This window comes from Corylus avellana, chromosome 4 (assembly GCF_965113065.1).
Source record: "Corylus avellana chromosome 4, dhCorAvel1.hap1.2, whole genome shotgun sequence".
NCBI classification, from domain to species: Eukaryota; Viridiplantae; Streptophyta; class Magnoliopsida; order Fagales; family Betulaceae; genus Corylus; species Corylus avellana.
Window position 1 is genome coordinate 1,977,115 of NC_142493.1, and position 19,429 is coordinate 1,996,543.

Consider the following 19,429-nt stretch of genomic DNA (forward strand, 5'->3'; position numbering starts at 1 on the left):
ACCTCAAGCTACCAAAACAACAAAAATAATTGAACAATAAAATGTTATCACAATGCAATCTAATACCAATAAAATTACACAGACTTCAGATCTACCATAATGAGATGATAAAGCATACAGTTTGTGTGAAAGTGAGCACAAGAAAGATAATAGCAGCTGCGGTAGAAACAATTCTCCAAGGAGTGCTAAAATAATACGTCTTAAGGTGGCCTTCCAACTACGTCGAGGATCCTCATAGAATGTATTCAAATCTCTACAGAGATCACAATAATCGGAGTTCATGTTTACATATAAAATATGCATACTGTTGACTAAAGTTGTCACTGCATTGTTGTTGCCTAAACGATTAACCAATATCCCCTTTCACACAAGTAAATCCAAGTCTTTGGAAGTATCAATAAGGAAATCCAATAAGCGAATGTAATCGGTAACATGAGAATTACATAGATAGCGACATTGCTCCAAGGCCACAAGGTTTCAAAAAAGAGATTAGTCTGTTTGACTTAATAATTTTAAGCGTGGTATTTTCAGCACCCCATCTTCGAATTTTATATCAAGTAACCATTTGCTTGCACTCATCTTAAACTTCAGTACTCCTGCCTCACCCAACTTGCTCGCACTGTACAAATGATCGACTTTGACGTAATCGACTCTTTGTAATAGCCTATTTGACTGAGGTAGAAAAAAGGTTCTTAACAAATCAACGAAATGCAGTATTTTCAAATTGGGATCACCAGAAGACATATTTTGAGTGTTGTAACATGCAAAGAATCCAAAGCTCAGCTGAGTAAAGGTAGGGTAGTTTGAGCAAGATGCAAAGGCAAGGTTGTATAATTCCTCAATAAGAAAAAAAGGAAGTTGATTTTCAAGCAACCATATGTCAATGGCTACAATAGCAATCAATCGTGGTGTAATGACATAATAGCAATCAATCGTGGTGTAAATTGTATTAAGTCGTCATCAGTCAACCATTCTCCAAGCGATTGGTTTACTATCAGGAAAAACACAATAATGAAGCTCACATTCAGCAAGATCATTTTCACGTAATTATCACTACTAAGTTCGCTAGTCTCTGCATAACAATGACGAACATCTCCTTCCCTACCCCTTATAGTTTTTACTAAATTCTCCACGCGCATTTAGTTCTGCCTTTTCTACAAATATCTTGAAATATCTCACTTTAACCTTTTCCATGGTTTCAAATCTTTTATCGCCATGGTGAAATTGGCCTATTGATATAGCTTGAGGAGTGTAAAACTCTTCATTCAATTTCCGAATAATATGTGGAACCCTGTAGATACAACATTTACTTGATAAGGGATGCTCTGAGCTTTCTAACATTTGTGTGATGTCATTTGCCAACACTCTTTTATCTTTTTTCAGAATTTTCATTCACATTTAGTATGCAAGCATTTGCTTCTTCTCGAATTTCTGCACTTCCTGAATATTCTCCCATTTAGTAAGTTGCCTTTCTTAAATTTCCTGACGACAAAGACAAAGATAGGGTCACTATCTAGCATTAAAAACATTGGAGGATAGTTCCCATGATGCTGCAAAATCTCGTGTTCACTTTTTCTATGTTCTAAGTATCTTTTAAATCCTTGATATTCACAAAATTTAGAACTAAATTAGGGTATGATGTAATAGCTGAAATGGAAACTGATGCTGGTGGAAGAAAAAAAAAAAGAATTAGAAACTCATATGCATAAGATTAAACACAAATGAGGTTTATCAAAACCAGCAACGTCAATGTTAAACCACATCAAACTTTATTCATTTCTATTTTACATCATATCAATCAATTTTTTCTTCATTTCTCTTTTCAAGAGTACTCTTTACCGAAGACACCCAATATCAGCTACATAATCGTGATTCCACCCCCTCCAATGACAAATTTATACGACGACTACATGTAGTATCATGTAAAAATAACTCACATCATTTGCCAAAAAAGAAAAACATCAATGGTGTTGTTTGCCAGTGGAAAGAGAAATACTCAAAGCTTGTACAAAAGTCGCTCGAATAAAAAATAAAATAAAAACAAGAAGAAGAAAGAAATTAAGAAAGAAGAGGGGGGGTTTTCACATTGAAGAAACTTAGCTGCGTGAGTAAGCGACACACCGACCTTCAGCTCCTGCAAATCAAATCTACATGCATCTGCATGTGGATGTGAGTTATAAAGAAAAAGAAGTTTAGCGGAAAATACACTTTAACCCCTTAACTATCATCACATTTACATTTACGTCTTTAAATAGAAAAATGTGCATTGCGTTTTATGGATCAAGAATAAAGATTAGAAGCAAAAGGAAATTAACAATAACCATTGACTTGACTAAAAAACAACCGTCGCCAAATAAACGAAAATTCCGCATGCAAATGACATTTTTCTTTCGTTTTTCTGTCGGCCACGTTAATGCGATTAAAGCCATAATATTAATCAATATGTCAACTTTGCTTAACAGACCATTAAACTTTGCTCTTGCACCTGCGATTTGCTTAGAAGTTAGAAGAAGAGCATTAAAGATTAATTATAAATGTTTGTCAACCATTAAACTCTCACCCCGGTTAATAATAATTCATGAATTCCTTGTTTATTTGTTTAGTCAATAATGCCAAGACGTGTAATAAACCTAGGCCAACGGGTTATTATTAATTATTTTCGTTGAAATTTTTCTTTTTAATTATAGACAAATAGAAAATAATTAAGTCGCCAGATTTTAGGTTCTAATAAATTGTCAACTGTATGTATTATATGTTCAAATACTTTAGGCACTTTCGCATTTTACTATATAAGTATTTCATTTATTTATAGTCAATAAATGCTAAAAATTATATTTTTAACTTACAATTATTTCATAATGTTGATGTATATAGCAGTCTCAACTAACCCTTAAAATCAATTTTTGTTTAAAAATAATAATAATAATATAAAAAAAAAAATCAAGTTTAGTTAAAATTGTCACGTCAGCATTGTGAAATAGTTATGAGATAAAAATATAGTTTTTAACATTACTTTTATAGTTACTTTTCTTTGTGAATTTTTTCTGTTTTGGTTGATAAACATAAACAATATCTCAAAAATATATCGAAACGCCATACATAAATTTTAGCTAAATGAATTGCCTCTATTTTTATTTTTTTATTTTATTTATACATCTCATAAAAATAGAGTAGGTTGCTCTAACAAAATAATATCATAAATAGTACATCAGCAAATATCTTCCATCCAAACTTGACTTATAATTTGTTTAACAGCCGCTTTGGCTAATTGATGGGCACCACTCCGCTCTTATGTCTTCTTCTTTGTTTGCTTAGAAAAACAAAAAAAGATAAAATAAAGAAAGTAAAAATAATAATATCATTTTGAGAATTGAATTAGAAATGCAGCATGTGTTCGGATACAAAGAAAATACACACTCCATATTCATTGTATCTGAAATCAAGAATGCTAGCTTGGATTCTTAATTATAGATTTCATTTACGTTTTTATCCAGAAAATTTTCTAATAATTAAGAAGAGTACTCTTTTTTTTTTTTCTTCTTTTTCTTTGGTTGAAATTGCACATCATTTTTCTAGCTGGCAAGCAACAAGTATGTAATTCTAGAGTGCAATTTTCTTCAGAAAATTTGCCTTTCTTGAGTTATATGAAAGTCTAGGATCGACCATTGGACAACACCTATATAAATTTTGATCAAATAGTAATTTTAAAAGTCATCTTATTCATAGAGTGATATAAGAATAACTTATAAAATTATTCTAAAGCTTTGAGGCTTACTCGACAACTCCGTCCACTTCGTGAAACTAGCACATGCACTTCCGTTTCACTGGTGGATCAGACCATTTATTAAATGAACTTATCAACTAATGGTCATAATAGTAACACAACAGCCCACTATATATAAGTTGTGCATCTCCTGATCCCGATGTATTAATTAATAAACCTATGAATATATAGTTGTATAAATTTGAAAAATAGATATTCAGGAAATGTAAAAAGAAAACATGTCATTCTATATATAACGGCTTTGAACATCAGTTCCAAGTTGAAGGGCTTGAAATATAACGCCGTTTTATCTATATATAACGGATAGTTTCAGAAGAGCATGGGCATTTGGCGGTAAGCAACGTGTACGTACGTGCATGCAGTTGATGGTTGAGTTGTAGATGATTAATTATATTGTATGATTGCTGGCAGAAAGAATCTTCCTCTAAGACTTCTTTTTGACGAGTGATGATTCAGCGCACGCCCAACTAATTTTTTTTTTAATAAAAATATTAAAAAACAAAAAAATTGGCTGGGTGTGCATGACTGTTCATGCACGTCCAGCGTGCTATTTAGCATCACCCCTTTTTGACAATAGTACAAATCATGACGATGAGAAGAGTACATTGAAAAAGCTTATGCAGCAATGTGGTCATAAATTCACCTATTATAAGCAAGCAACTTTACTGCCTGCAGGCAATGAAACAAGAAAATGATGAAGTCCAGGAATGTCTATGAGAAGTTAACCAAAATAACTCATAGGTAAGACCTTTCCAAGTGTTTCTTCAATGGCTTCATCACTCAATTTCTTGCTTCCACCTTTCTTAAGAATGTTATCAAAGAAAGTAGCAAGTAGTTCTGCACTTGGCCTTCCTGCAACATCCTTTAGGAGTGTAAACTTGATCTCGATTTCCTAGTTATTGGCTAAAACCAGAAACTGGAATCAAGGTGCCCGATTTTTCATTTTTAAAAACCAAAACCGGAATCGGGTACCCGGTTAACCAGTTATACAATAACCGGCCGGTTCCGGTTGGTACTCGGTTATCCGAACTGCGTAACCAATTTTTTTTAATTTTTTTGCATTTTGAGCTAATTTTAAGTATTGGGCCTAACTTTTGGGCTTAATTTAACCATTTTGTGCCCCATTTTTTTTTTTTTTTTTAAAAAAAAAAAATCTAAAATATCAATAAATATACTAAATTTGAAAATATAAAAGTGATTTACGATTTTTGTAAACCCTAGAGTAAAAAAATAATAAGAAATATACTAAATTCGAATATATATATATATAAAATTAAAAATATATATTATCCTTATCCTTATTATTATTATTATTATATTGCTAAAATGTTTGATATTGTCATTTGGTTAACTGTATCAAAGGACTGGAGCATAAAAAAGTTGCAACGTGCAATTATGGAACGACTCAAAATGAATATGGAAGATATCGTTGAACTTAATGAAATTGCTCAGTGAATATCTACATAGTTGGAATGCAAAAAGCCCCTACTTTAATTCTTTTGGATGAAATTTGGGAAGTTTTTGATGTACGTAAGATAGGAATCGGTGACAACCAAAAAGATAGTAAGCTGGTATTGGCAACGAGATATTTTCACATTTGTGATGGTATGGCGACAAATGAGGAAGTTCAAGTGCGACGGTTGTCTAAAAATGATGCTTATAATCTTGGAAAAACTGGGTCGAAATGTAAATCTTTCAGGTATCGAACCAATAGCTAGAAAAGTTGCTAGCGAGCGTTCCTTCTTGCAGCTCTTGATAGAAAAGGTAGCGAGAGCCTTTAGAAGAAAGCAAGATAACTATGACTTGTGGAGTAAGGGACTAAAGAGATTGTAAAGATAGCCTAATGCCAATACCAAAGTCCAAGGTATGGATGACTTGATTGAATTCTTAGAGTTCTGTTATAATGAATTAGGTGATGAGGATAAAAAGTTTGGTTTTCTGTATAATGCATTATATCTTGAAGATTTTGAAATATATATAGATCATTTGTTGGAATGTTGGAAAGCTAAAGATTTTATTCATGACGCAAATGAGTTTAGAGTTGACCACAAGAAAGGGTGGGGTATATTGCAAGACCTTATCCTGTTGTCCTTTAACACATATAACCTCCCCATTCCTCCACCGTTTCAAGTATTTTACAGCTTTCTCCTACCCGACCGACTATCGCATGGCCCAACTTTACTCAATTATTTTATTTTATTTTTTTTTAAAAAAAATATTGAAGTATTTCTATTTTATTAAAAACAAAATTACTCTAATATTATCGTAAGAGTCTGAAGATCACCATAAAAATTCTAATCACTGGAGAAAACATCCAAGCTTCAAGAAACTCCCTCTGACACGCTCTCACAGGTAGAGAAAAACCGCCTTTCATTTCTACCGCGTTTTCCTGCGCGAGAGAGTTTTCAGAATTTTGAAGGCTGGTGTTGTAAGGTTCTACTTTAACTAGTAGAACCTCCCCATTCTTCCACCCAAATCTGCGTTTCAAGTATTTTATAGTCTTCTCCTACCCGACCGACTATTGCATGACCCAACTTTACTCAATTATTTTGTTTGTTTGTTTTTTTTAAAAAAAAATATGTACATTGGAGTATTTCTATTTTATTAAAAAAAAAAAAAAAATTACTCCAATATTATCGTAAGGAGTCTGAAGATTACCAGAAAAGTTCTGATCACCAAAGAAGACGTCCAAGCTCCGAGAAACTCCCTCTGACATGCTCTCATCGGCAAAGAAAAACCGCCTTTCATTTCTACTGTGTTTTCTCACTCGAGAGAATTTTCATAATTTTGAAGGCTTGCGTGGTAAGGTTCTACATTAACATGTAGAACCTCCCCATTCCTCCACCTAAATCAGCGTTTCAAATATTTTACAACCTTCTCCTACCCGACTGACTATCGCATGACTACCATGACCTAACTTTACTCAATTATTATTATTTTTTAAATTTATTGGAGTATTTTTATTTTAGTAAAAAAAAAAAAAAAAGTCACTTTTGTCTTTTTGCTGGCCTTGTGTGGTACAATTTTTTTGTAATTTAGAGGAGATATTGTCTCAATCAAAAGTTTGAAAAAAACACTATCAATTAAGTAGTAGTCTAGGAGTACATGGACTTTTCCCTTATTTTTAATATATCTTTACTTCTTTTGTTTTTTTTTTTTTGGGTTGAAAATGAAGCTCCCATGCATCCCATCCCAAAGAACCCAAACCAGACTCCATATGATTGGGCCTTCTGAGGCCGAACCACTCTTCTGGGGTACCAATCTACCTACCCTTTTTTTTTAAAAAAAAAAAAATTTTCCGCTTTGAAATTTTTTTTAAAAAAATGATAATTGAAGTCAACTGTTTGTTTATGCTTGTAATTTAAATAGAGATTATCTTATTTGAAGCAAAGAAGGCAATCAAGTAAAAGTAGGTACTTTCACTCTTCCATCTATTCTTCTTGTCTTGTATATATAGTTAGTCGTAATTGGTTGGTCACCCTTGTTAATGAAAAGCCTAAAAAGAGAGCCGTGAGATTTGAAGAGCGAGGTTTGTGTTGCTAAACCTAGTTTTCATCAACATGTTTGTATAGATAAAAATATATACATATATTAAATATCATAATTGACTAGCCACAAGTACTCAATGTCCAAACAATATTGTGATAATATGAACATAAATCATGAGCAATAAGCAATAAGCAATAACACAACCATAATTTATTACTTAATGTTTGAAAGAAAAAATTTTGAAGATAATTTTTTTCTTTTACAAGTGATAATTTATTGAAAAAGAACAAAGAAACTTCCCCGGCCCATTCCCTTAAATCAATAGTTCATCGTTCTCTACAAGAACGGCCATTTGATCATTCTCACCCAACTCAGAGTTCATAATAAAAGATTTACCATATATAGGGGTTCTAAGAGGTGCCAATTGTCAAACATTTCCTTAATATTTTATGTGCTTACCTAAGCCTTTCTCCAGCCATTTGGTGAGCCGCATCGATCCTTTCACTTCAAAAAGTCTCTTACTGATCTGGCATAGCATTTACTTGATTGAGTAAAACTAGACTTTCTATGTATGCATTCATACTAAGACGATACATATTTCTAATTCCATGATTAATGATTCTATTGGTCTTGAGATCATACAAGAATAGCTCTTCACTATCTCTATGATGAATATTCATAAAACAGGCCAGCCCTCCGCAATCCCTTAAATCAAGGATATATTGTTTAGTCCAAGACTCTATTACGCCATAATCTTTCATCAACCAAATGCAACAACTCTCATTTCCAGGTCTCACATCGCCATAGCACATCAAAGAGAGCAATCCACCAGATACCTCAAGAGAACTTGTAACATATCTGGTAGCTAAAACATCTGGAAGCTTCATCACTCGAAATTCTTCATCAAACATATGAAACAACACAACCACCAATTCTTTTTTTGATGAATGACGTCCAAGCCAATGGCTAGCCCCATTGACGAAAGCTTGAAAATCCCACGTAGCTATAAGATAGTGAAAGTCGTCCAAGAACCTAACAGTCTCCCAAGCGCCTGTAGAAAGTTTAAACAGTTTCACCCGAGGTGAAAATATATCATCATATTCATACATTATTCTCAGTCATCAGTGTTAGGGTCAAAACCGAACCCATGAACAGAGTAGCCGCGGACGGGTACCCTTACACCATTGCAAGGTGTAGGGAGAGTCAAATTCATTCTAACAGCAGGGTTCCATAGAGTCAAGCATTCGAAACAATCACCCTCCAATAGGAATGGATAAAACAAAAGTATCAATCCCCTACACTCAAGAGCGTTTACAAAACTGTCAAAACATTTATAACTATGGAACTGGGATGGGAATTCAAGTTTGTGAAACTCACGGAAGGAATCATTGAACTGGAAACATCTGAACTCTTCTTTCTCCTCGTCATTTTCAGACCGATTAAATCGCCCTGAAATTAAGTGAGCATAATTGTTGGTGCTCTCATGGTGGTTGGTGTGCGTGGAAATAAAACCAGCGCTACTGATTAAAGACTTGAACGATTTGGAAACACATTGGAATCGTAAAAGTGATTTCACGGGTAGTCTTACAAGGATTTCAATCTGAAGATCGTGTGGGAGTTGATGCGACATCTCTCTGATTGATTTCCCCCTTTTTCGCTCCATTGTGCGGTTTGGAGAAGACGAACTGATGAGAGGCTGACAGGAGAAGCCCTAGTTCGTGAGTTTCTATAGTAGTATACTATCCCAGGCGGCAACCAAATACAATGGGCCGAGTAATTGTGTAGTGGTTGGAGATTGGGCCTTGAGGATATGCCCAGAGATAGTTCAGAAAGGAGGCCCATCAGAAATCTCACCTGGATTAGTAAATGAACCGGATCCCCCCAACCCGTCTGGATTTAGCACCAAATTTAGAGGCAAAAATAATATCCAATAGCTACGAAATCTCACCTGGTGATCAGTGATGATAAAACAAGAATTTTAGCTGCATTTGCTGCTCTCATGAGTCCTGGCAACTAGATTGGCAATCAATGTAGGCCAGAGTTCTCGCCAACGGCCGAAAAGCAAATATATGCAACCAAAAATACCTGGAAACAAAAACAGAAACCCAACACAAGTCCCGTATTCTTCCTTGATTTGTACTCGGCTTCCAACCTATCATCCTCTATTGATCATATTACTCACATTTCCTTTTTTCTTTCTACCATTACCATTGGTCGATAAAGCAGCCTGCTTTCCCCGTTTCTGCACCTTATTCATAAGATGAATATACCGATGCCTCATACCCATCAATGGGTGCTTCTCAACCAAGAAATCCTTCCTATAAGCCTCCCTAAGCACCACAGTCTGCGTCCTGATTTTATTCGACAAGTTAAAAATACCCGGATGATGAACCAAAGCCTTCTTAAACCTTCCCCCAAACCCCAAGTACTCCCCCAAACAAAACACATTGTCCCTCTCTGTCTTCTTCGACACCGTCAACCACAGCAACTCGTGAAGCACCTGTTAGGAAATTAGGTTCCATTAATTCCGCTTCAGGATCTTGGGATCCAATCTGTCAAGAAGACAACAACACACAAGTACAGTAAATAGTATTTTACCAAAGATACAGCTCGGTATGTTCCCAGGTAAGATTGGAGGAATCACACCGGTCTCACTTAAAATCCAATATTTCCTAGATAGAACATACACGTGTATTTTTGATTAGTACTATAAACACGCACAAACATACACAAGACAAGAAATTTATACGTGGTTCGGCCAATACTGCCTACATCCACCAAGTTGCAGAGATTTCACTACTTTGGTAGAAAATAACAAGGAGACTTTACAAGAGATATTTCAAAGAGAGATTGCACACAACTCTTCTATGTTGTGATCTGCAATTCTTATATGCCTAACACTAGACTTATCTCTCTATACCTTTTTCTCTCAACCTTTCCTTCTTTTTCTCTCTCTATACTTTTCTTGTCTTAGCACACTTGAAACATTGAAGTTTGATGCTCCTTATATAGGTGTAGAAGGGTTGGTGAGAATGGTTGGTGCAACAACCATGCACTATTCCTTCGACGGCTTGGTTGGTGCAACAACCTTTCACTATTGCTTTGACGGCTTGGTTGGTGGAGTTCACCAAACCATTTGACTCATGTGGGATTCATGGCTTGATTAATTCAAGGCAATTTCCAACAATCTCCACCTTGACTTGAATTCCATCAAGTCGCTACAATCTCTACCATGACTTGAATTTTGCAACCTCCACCTGAGACTTCAGGTCCGCATCTTGACCGATGCCCATCCCCACACCCTGGGATGTCGTACAAAACACTGTCTACACCAACAGTCATAATTCTATAAGAATTATCATGCTCCACCATAAAGAGCACATGCACTTAGAATTAAACCATTCTAAGAATTTTCCTTTCCGGCACATGTCGAAAAAATCCTGCTGAAAAATATGGGGCAACTTCCATGTTTGGTTCCCCCGGAAGTTCATCAGCCATCGACACCATTTTCCACCACATACCCGACATCAAAGACCAAACCAATGTCCCGTATGCAATTGTGGACCCGCTAATAGAACACATCCATTATCCTGACATTTTTAGCGGTTATGCCAGAGGATGTACATGCCTTTATCAAAGAGCATCATCATAATCATCTCTCACTGCAGCGAGAGAAACACTTAGCGTTTTTGGAGCAACCTGCCGAATCTGCTCCTTTCTTTGGGCAATTTCTTTTAAGGTGTCCAGATTGCCCGCACCCCCAGCATACAAGATTTCCCTTCACAGGGTTCTTTTTCTTCCAATTTGCAACTACCAACGCCGAGTTCTCAAGTGTAGAATTATGTCCACCACTCAGCCTTCTTTCCTCTGACAGAAGTTTGCTGGTAACTTCTGAGAAGAAAATCTTCTCCTTCCCATGAATCAATATTGGCTTCATATGTTCATAGGAAGATGGAAGAGACCAGATAAGCCTCAAGGCCTTATCTTCATCGTCCATTTGAACTCCTAGAGTTTCGAGTTCAGAGACGATTCCATTGAGAACACTCAAATGGTCTGAAATAGTTGTACCCTCATCCATTCGCAGTGTATGAAACTGCTCCTTCAGGTACACCCGGTTAGAGACTCCCTTCGTCTGATACATCTCCTCGAGCTTCTCCCAAAGCTCCTTTGCTGTTGACGTCCCTTGCACATTAGCAAGAACGTTCTTAGCCAGACACAACCGAATGGAACTCGCCGCCTTTAGATCCAAATCCTCCCAATCTACGTCGCTAGTACCAGATTTTTCGTCATCATCACTAGGACTAGAGGCGGGTATCTCCCGTCGAACCTATCAATCCCAAACTTCAAGGACTGCATTTCTTCTTAACGAGTAGAAATCCGCAACCTCGCTCTGATACCAATTGTTAGGAAATTAGGCGCCATTAATTTCGCTTCAGGATCTTGGGATCCAATATGTCAAGAAGACAACAACACACAAGTACAGTAAATAGTATTTTACCAAAGATACAGCTCGGTATGTTCCCAGGTAAGATTGGAGGAATCACACCGGTCTCACTTAAAATCCAATCTTTCCTAAACAGAACATACACGTGTATTTTTGATTAGTACTATAAACACGCACAAACATACACAAGACAAGAAATTTATACGTGGTTCGGCCAATACTGCCTACATCCACCAAGTTGCAGAGATTTCACTACTTTGGTAGAAAATAACAGGGAGACTTTACAAGAGATATTTCAAAGAGAGATTGCACACAACTCTTCTATGTTGTGATCTGCAATTCTTATATGCCTAACACTAGACTTATCTCTCTATACCTTTTTCTCTCAACCTTTCCTTCTTTTTCTCTCTCTATACTTTTCTTGTCTTAGCACACTTGAAACATTGAAGTTTGATGCTCCTTATATAGGTGTAGAAGGGTTGGTGAGAATGGTTGGTGCAACAACTATGCACTATTCCTTCGACGGCTTGGTTGGTGCAATAACCTTTCACTATTGCTTTGACGGCTTGGTTGGTGGAGTTCACCAAACCATTTGACTCATGTGGGATTCATGGCTTGATTAATTCAAGGCAATTTCCAACAGCACCGCCACCGCCCACTTCTCCGCCTGATCGCTATTGGGGGGCAAATGAAACGCGTTCTCGTAGGGAGAATGTACGGCAAATCTTGCCACTACCCAACCCAATTCCTCACCTTTTTCTCCAACTCAAAACCTTTCGTCAAACACATGGGGAACGCAATGCGCACCCATCTCTTGCGTCTAAAGTCACGGCCATTCCACGCCCTTCTCTCCAATTCCGACACAGCCAGCTCCTTTCTCCACGAAACGAGCTCCAAGGCAAGCACTTGTTCGCCACCCAACTCGTCTCTCATCTCGCAAACCTGGAAATACTCAGGAAAATCGGCGAGAAAGTGTCAGAAAGTAGTTGTGGGGACGACCGACGTCCCATTTCAACCTCTCTATTACATATAAAGGCAATCTGGAGGCTCCGGTGAGCATAAAGAGCTTGGCGAGGCGGCGAACGGCGTCATTTCGGTGAGAAGTTGAGGTGTGAATGGTGGACTCTTCTTTGTGGAGGGCAAGGGCTTGAGGGGTAAAAGTGAGGAGGGGAGGGAGGTGGGGACTGGGAATGAATTGGGTGAAAATGGAGGGGTATTTGAGGGAGAATTTGGAGGTGGAGGTGGAGGTGGGGAGGTGGAGATGGGGTTTGAGTAGAGAGGCGGTGGAGAGAGGGAGAGTGTTGGAAGGGGTGGAGAGGATGTGGTTCTTGAGGGAGATGGCTTGTTTCAGGTCTTTCTCTCACTCGACAGCGAAGTCGAGGTATGGGTCTCGGACCCATTTGATTTTGGCGTCCACGAAGGTGCGGAGTTGGTGTAGCTGGTGCGGGAGCTTCAGCTTGGTTGTGTGTGGAGGAGGCATGATGGGTGGGAGTATTGTCTGAGACAGATGGCTGAGTGTTTCTGTTGGCGGAGAAATAAGGAGGTAGACGAGGAAGCAAAGCAGTTACTACGAGAGTTCATGGGTTCAGGAAAATGATCCTCTCCATTTTAAAATCCCTCAATTTTCTTTATTTAGTGCATTTTGAAGGGTATTGCATTTAATGCACTACCATCATTAAAACTTTTGGACAATACTACTCTTGAAAATGCATTAAATGAAAGAAATAGAGAGATTTTGAAATGGAGAGGATCTATTTCCATGGGTTCAAAGCCTTCAAGGTATATGCTTACTCTATGGTATTTTGGCTAGCCACATTTATCACTCACATTGGCCGGTAAAAATAGGTAGAAGGTTATTTTGGTTAGTTCGTTGGCAAAAAAGATTTCAAAAAAACTTTACATTCAAGTTTTAATAATAAAAAAAACAATATGATTCTTTGTTCTTTGGGAATAATAAAAGTAGATAAAAACAAATATTTTAAACGAAAATGTGAAAATGAATAGCTAAAATGCTAAGTCAAATGTAAGTATTTTGAAAAAATAGATAGCTAAAATAGAAAAATATATTATTTACCTAAATGTTAGCTAAATATTTGTTGAATTGAATGTAAATGCTTACAAAAAAGATTGACACTGCTCTAATTTTACGCTCTCTTTACACTCAAGTGCTAATAGCATTGTCATACTCACAATAGACAAAAAAAAAAAAAAAAAAAAAAAAAAACTGTTAATCCTCTCCTAGTCCTCATCCAACCCCAACCACCACTTGGGTTTAATCAAAACCACTAAATTAGGCAGTTGAGACCATCAGATTGGAGAGATTTGGTGGCCACGACCATCAAGTCAAACATCAAGGGTGGTCACGACTCATGACCATACAATTACTCTTTAACATATGGTTGGAGTGCCCAACCACCTTCAAAGGAGTTGTCGAACACTCGTGAAAGACGTTAAGCAAATTCTTTTGGATTGACATGATAGTGTTAAAAAAAAAAAATTGAGGCTAACGTGCTAGTGCCACATTGCACTATCATTCCAGCGCGGAAGCTAGCCATATGTAAATCACACAAGTGGCTAGCATTTTTCTTAAAAACACAACATTATGAAAAGTGGGAGAATCATTTGCTTTTTTTTTTTTTTTTTCCTTCCCTTTTTTCTTTTTAGGTGTTCGTTAGAAAGCTGGTGAGAGTCAATGAGATAGAAGATTGAAGTCTCCTTTCCCTCAAATCTCTTTTTTATGGTATAAACAAGTTTCAATCCTAAACCTCTTGTAGGTAATACGTTACTCCTACAAAGTAGTACTATAATTCTTTTGATGATTCATTCGCTATAATTTTTCGGCTTTTTCTTTTTTCTTCCTATGCTATAATTGTTGTGGTAACTCAATTTTCTGGTCTTAGGGTTCGAAGCTTTCAGACTATTATACTGCCCAAACTCCATTAGATCGACTTGCATTTATCCCCACGGCATGCCTCTAAAGATCTTGACATGAGAGAGCATACCACTTCCCATTAGCTTAACACTCCTTGGTGCCTGAATTTCTGTATTTGGGTTTGGATGCTTGGATAGCAATACAGTGGTCACCGGGGGGAAAAATGGCAATACTATTACAGAGAGAGAGAGAGAGAGAGAGAGAGAGAGAGAAGGAAGAAGAAAACGCCAACAAGCTGCCCGAGCAGTGAAAAAGCAATGCTGTCCAGAACTGATATAATTGCTGGACACAAACGTCAGTGATGCCATAACCTACTGTGGAAGTTACACCCAGAAGTAAAAATGAAGCCAATAGCAGCTTCAGAATAGTTTCTGCAACATTGAATTTTGGCACATTCAAAATCCAAAACTATCTGGAGTTGACGGTCGGGACTAGAAGTACATGGCAATAAGGGTACGTACAGAACCAAAAATTTTGGAAGGGAAACTCAGTATATCAGAAAATGAAGCAGAGGAATAGGAGAGTTTTGAGTTATGGATACTTGTCCATTGAAATCTAGGAATTAGTGGGCACGGGTCATCTTTACTTTTGGCATTCCCTTCTTCATCTGACGAGCACGCTCTTTTGCTTCCTTCTTGCGAGTAGCCTCCGAGCCAAGCTTTGCCTCGGCCTCCTCCATCATCTTTTTCCTCTCTGCCTTCTTTTTCTGCAAGACTTCTTGCCTGACATTCTGAAGTTCTTTATATGCCTCTTGAGCAGCCTTTACTCTGGATCCTTCTGTTTTAGATCGAGCCTGCAATTGCACAAATAGGAGTTCAAATGAATTAGGACTTGGCTGGCAAATTTGTTGTTTAGTCAAATTGCCCAATCAAGTCGATATAATAAGGTACAAGAGCCACCAATCGAACCATCTCATCCATTTTATTGTCATCTGGGAGGGCAAACTTGAACAAGAGCATCTTCTTGTGTGTGCCCGGGTGTTGATCAAAGAAATGCATTGAGATGAAATACTTTCCAAATTTCTCAAAAGCTTTTTCTCCAAAAACCTGAAACATGCTGCAGATTTGAATACATTATATAACGGACACCAAAGAAACATGCTGCAGATGCTCCTACAATTAGAGTTGTGTGGCTGGGCTGGATTCCCTGATATTTACTTCATTGCCTATATACTTCTTGTGTTAGTGAGACGTAAATCCTTTATGTTTATGCTATTCTTCTTCCGTCCTGCATCATCTCCTCTAATAGAGAAGGCAATAATCTTTTATGTATTTCAAGAGTGTTAGCCAAAGTTACCTCATTCATTGAACATTTGCCGTGAGGCGTGAGGTTTCCAAGAAGAGAAGTAAAACCATCAATGAGAAGCACAAAAATCACTTCAAACATCATAGCAATAGATGAGGGTATAAACCAATGAAATAATACAGACGAATTAAGAGGGAGTACTAACACATAAAAGATTGTACATAACAATATTTTACAAAAAATTCAAGCTTGTGGTGCCACTACTAGATGAATGAAAAGCCCCAGAAATTGGGTTATGACAATAAAATAAAGAAGTTGCTTCTTTCTTTTTATGTTCTACTTTTGTACATGCTCCTTATTCATCTATTGCTGGCGTAACCATTGTTGCAGAGCCATTGAAGGTTTTTCTCTTTCCTTCAGTTCAAACACATATATCTAACTACTACATGTACCAATAATATGAGAGAGAGAAAGAAATGGGAGAAAACTAAAAGAATTATGAACAAATAGCAATTGGTAGGATAATTGATTGAAAATATCTCAATTAAAGTGTATAAAGAATATTGCAAATAGAGCATATATAGTATTACAATCTAAAAAAAGTGTTAGTTTAATTGAGTGCAAAAGCAAACAAATTGGTACTTAAATCAAACTTAAATTTTCCAACTTGTAGAATGCAATCCCACAAATCTTAAGCTCCTTAAACAATAAAAAAAAATCGAACAATAAAATGTTATCACAATGCAATTCAATATCATTAAGAATTACACATACTTTAGATCTATTGTAATGAGATGATAGTGCATACAGTTCGTGTGAAAGTGAACACCAACAAGATAATAGCAACTACGGTAGAAGCAGTTTCCAAAGAGTGCTAAAATAACTGAAGGTAGCATTCTAACTATGCCGAGGAATCTCATAGAATGTATTCAAATCTTTACAGAGATTACAATAATTGGAGTTCGTGTCTCTATATATAATTTGTTTGCGAAGATTGTTGACTAAAGTTGTCACTGCAATATTGATGTCGCCTACATAATTGACCAAGATCCCCTTTCACACAAGTAAATCCACATCTTTGGGAGTGTCAATCAGAAAATCCAATATGCGAATATAATCAGTAAAATAAGCTTCATTCAGATAGTGACATTGTTCTAAGGCAACGAGATTTTGAAAAAGAGACTCTGTTTCATTGTATAATTCTATGCATGGTATTTCCAACACTTTGTTTGTGAACTTCAAGTCAAATAAGCATTTGCTTGAGCCCACCTTAAAATTCATTCCTACCTCGTGCAACTGGCTCGCAGTGTACAAATGCGTAACTCTTATGCCAGGGCTTCTTGGTGATAGGTTCTTAACAAATCAACAAAGTGCTTTATTTTCAAATTGGGATCAGGAGATATTTTTCTAGGCTTGGAACGTGTTATGTATGTAAAGACAAGTTGAGCAAAGGAATGGATCTTTAATAAAGATGCAAATGCAAAGTTGTATAATTCTTCAATAATAAAGTAAGGAAGTTAATTGATTTTCAAGCAACCGCATGTCTTAAATACAATATTCCTCAACCGTTCTGTAAATACTATTAAGTCGTCATCACTTCTCCATTCTTTATACATGTGTATGAGGAAACACATAATAATGAAGCTCTCATCCAGCAGGATCATTGTCACATAATTATCACTGCTAAGTTTGCTAGTCTCTGTATAACAACAACAAACATCTCATTCCCTATCCCTTATAGTGCCTACTAATTTATCCACGTTTAGCTTAACCTTTTCCACAAATCTTTTGAAATATATATCTCACTTTAAGTTTTTCCATGGCTTCCGATCTTTCATTGCCATGGTGAAAAGGCCCTACCAATATAGCCCTAGGAGTGTAGGCTGCTTCATTCAATTAGCGAAGATCATGTGGAACACTAACCTAAAGATACAACATTCACGTGATATGGGAGGCTCCAAGCTTTCTAGCATTTGTGTGATGTCATTTACCAACAGTACTCTGTTTTGATGTCATTTACCAACATTTCCGATTGACGCATTTGCTTCTCTATCAACTTCTCCATTTTGACTTTCATATCCACTAGGACTGTTTGCTTCCCTTTCACTTTGAGAAATTTCATTCACATTTATTATCAAAGCATTTACTTCTTCTTGAATTTCTGCACTTTCTGATTCTTTTTCCATCTAGGAATTCGAAGTTGCCTTTCTTAAATTCCCTAATGACAATGACAAGGGTCAAGCAGCAAAGTTTGTCTCCCATTTTCAATTAAATATTTTATGTGTTGGGCCTAATTAATTATTAAGAAAAAATTTCAGCTTACACATGAAGAAAAATGATAAAGTATTAATTAAATGATTAAATTCACTTATTCCTATCAACGTAAATTTTTAAAATAAGACTCAAATTTTAAAAGAAAATAATTTATTAAGTATATAACTTCAATGGTGAATAGGTGATGCTACTACCGTAGTATATATAAGGTGAAAATGCATAAACGTACTCAAAAAAAATCCTTTAAATTGGGTTGCGGAATTTGTGCCCACACATATATAAATGATCTGGGAATGCTCTAAGTGAGAGTTTGAGCCAACAAGTGAAGAAAATGTTAGAATATAAATTAAATTACTAAATTTACATGTTTCTATATTAGTTTAAACTATTAATTAGGATAACTGGTAATTTAACACTAGTGATATAGCTAAAAAACAAGAGATGGCTAAAAGCTATTAAAAAGTTATTTTTGTAATTCTGCTCAATTCCTTAAAGAAAAAAAAAGGGGGGGGGGGGGGGGTGGTATTTTGGTGAGGCTACATGGTTAAAAAGCTATTAAATTAATAAAACAAAATATCAATTTAATTTTTCTTTCTCTTTGAAAATTTTGAAAATAGATTAAAAAAAATATTTTAAATGAAATAGTAAAAGTGGGCAGTTAAAGTATTGAGAGGAATGTATAAAGTATATAGTTAAAAGAGCAAAAGTGGGCTACAACGTTGTTTAGCTATACGTTAGCTAAATATATATTTGCTTAGCCCGTGTGATTCCTCACAAATGTCATGATGCATGTAAGTTTTGAAGCGCGACCATGTATGGTGTGGAAGTCATTTGTACCATCATGCACAGATGTCTTGTTTTTTTTTTCCTAGCCGGAGATTAATTGGTCCAGGAAGAACCTTTCTAAAATGAAATGTCGTAGGGACTAGTGTTGCATATAAATTATGGGACCGGCCTCACTCCACTAAAAATATAAAATAATAAATGAATTAGATTTAACTTCAACATTTGTAGGCCAAACGTCGTCGTGTAGAGCAAACAGAACATTTTGTAAAAAAACCTTTACATTAATTTGATGCCATCTCAAGGATAAGGAAAAAATGGAAAAGATCATTCATTGTAACCTTTTCTACCACGAAAAACGACCTTGGGCTTTACTATTCAGGCTACAGCTAGGGCGACTCCAACCGCTGCCACCGAATGTGAACCATTGAATATAAAGATACATCGGAAGCTTAATTCCTTGAAAAACAAGAACCAC

At 36.3% G+C, this 19,429-nt stretch overlaps 4 pseudogenes; all 4 read right to left on the bottom strand.

The window, feature by feature from the left end:
• Window positions 1-91: 91 nt before the first annotated feature.
• LOC132177193 (UPF0481 protein At3g47200-like) lies at window positions 92-1,456 on the bottom strand (annotated as a pseudogene).
• Window positions 1,457-7,620: 6,164 nt separating this feature from the next.
• LOC148586131 (F-box/kelch-repeat protein At3g06240-like) lies at window positions 7,621-9,382 on the bottom strand (annotated as a pseudogene).
• On the bottom strand, window positions 9,299-13,197 carry LOC148586132 (protein WHAT'S THIS FACTOR 9, mitochondrial-like; annotated as a pseudogene).
• Window positions 13,198-16,675: 3,478 nt separating this feature from the next.
• On the bottom strand, window positions 16,676-18,080 carry LOC148586133 (UPF0481 protein At3g47200-like; annotated as a pseudogene).
• Window positions 18,081-19,429: the final 1,349 nt, after the last annotated feature.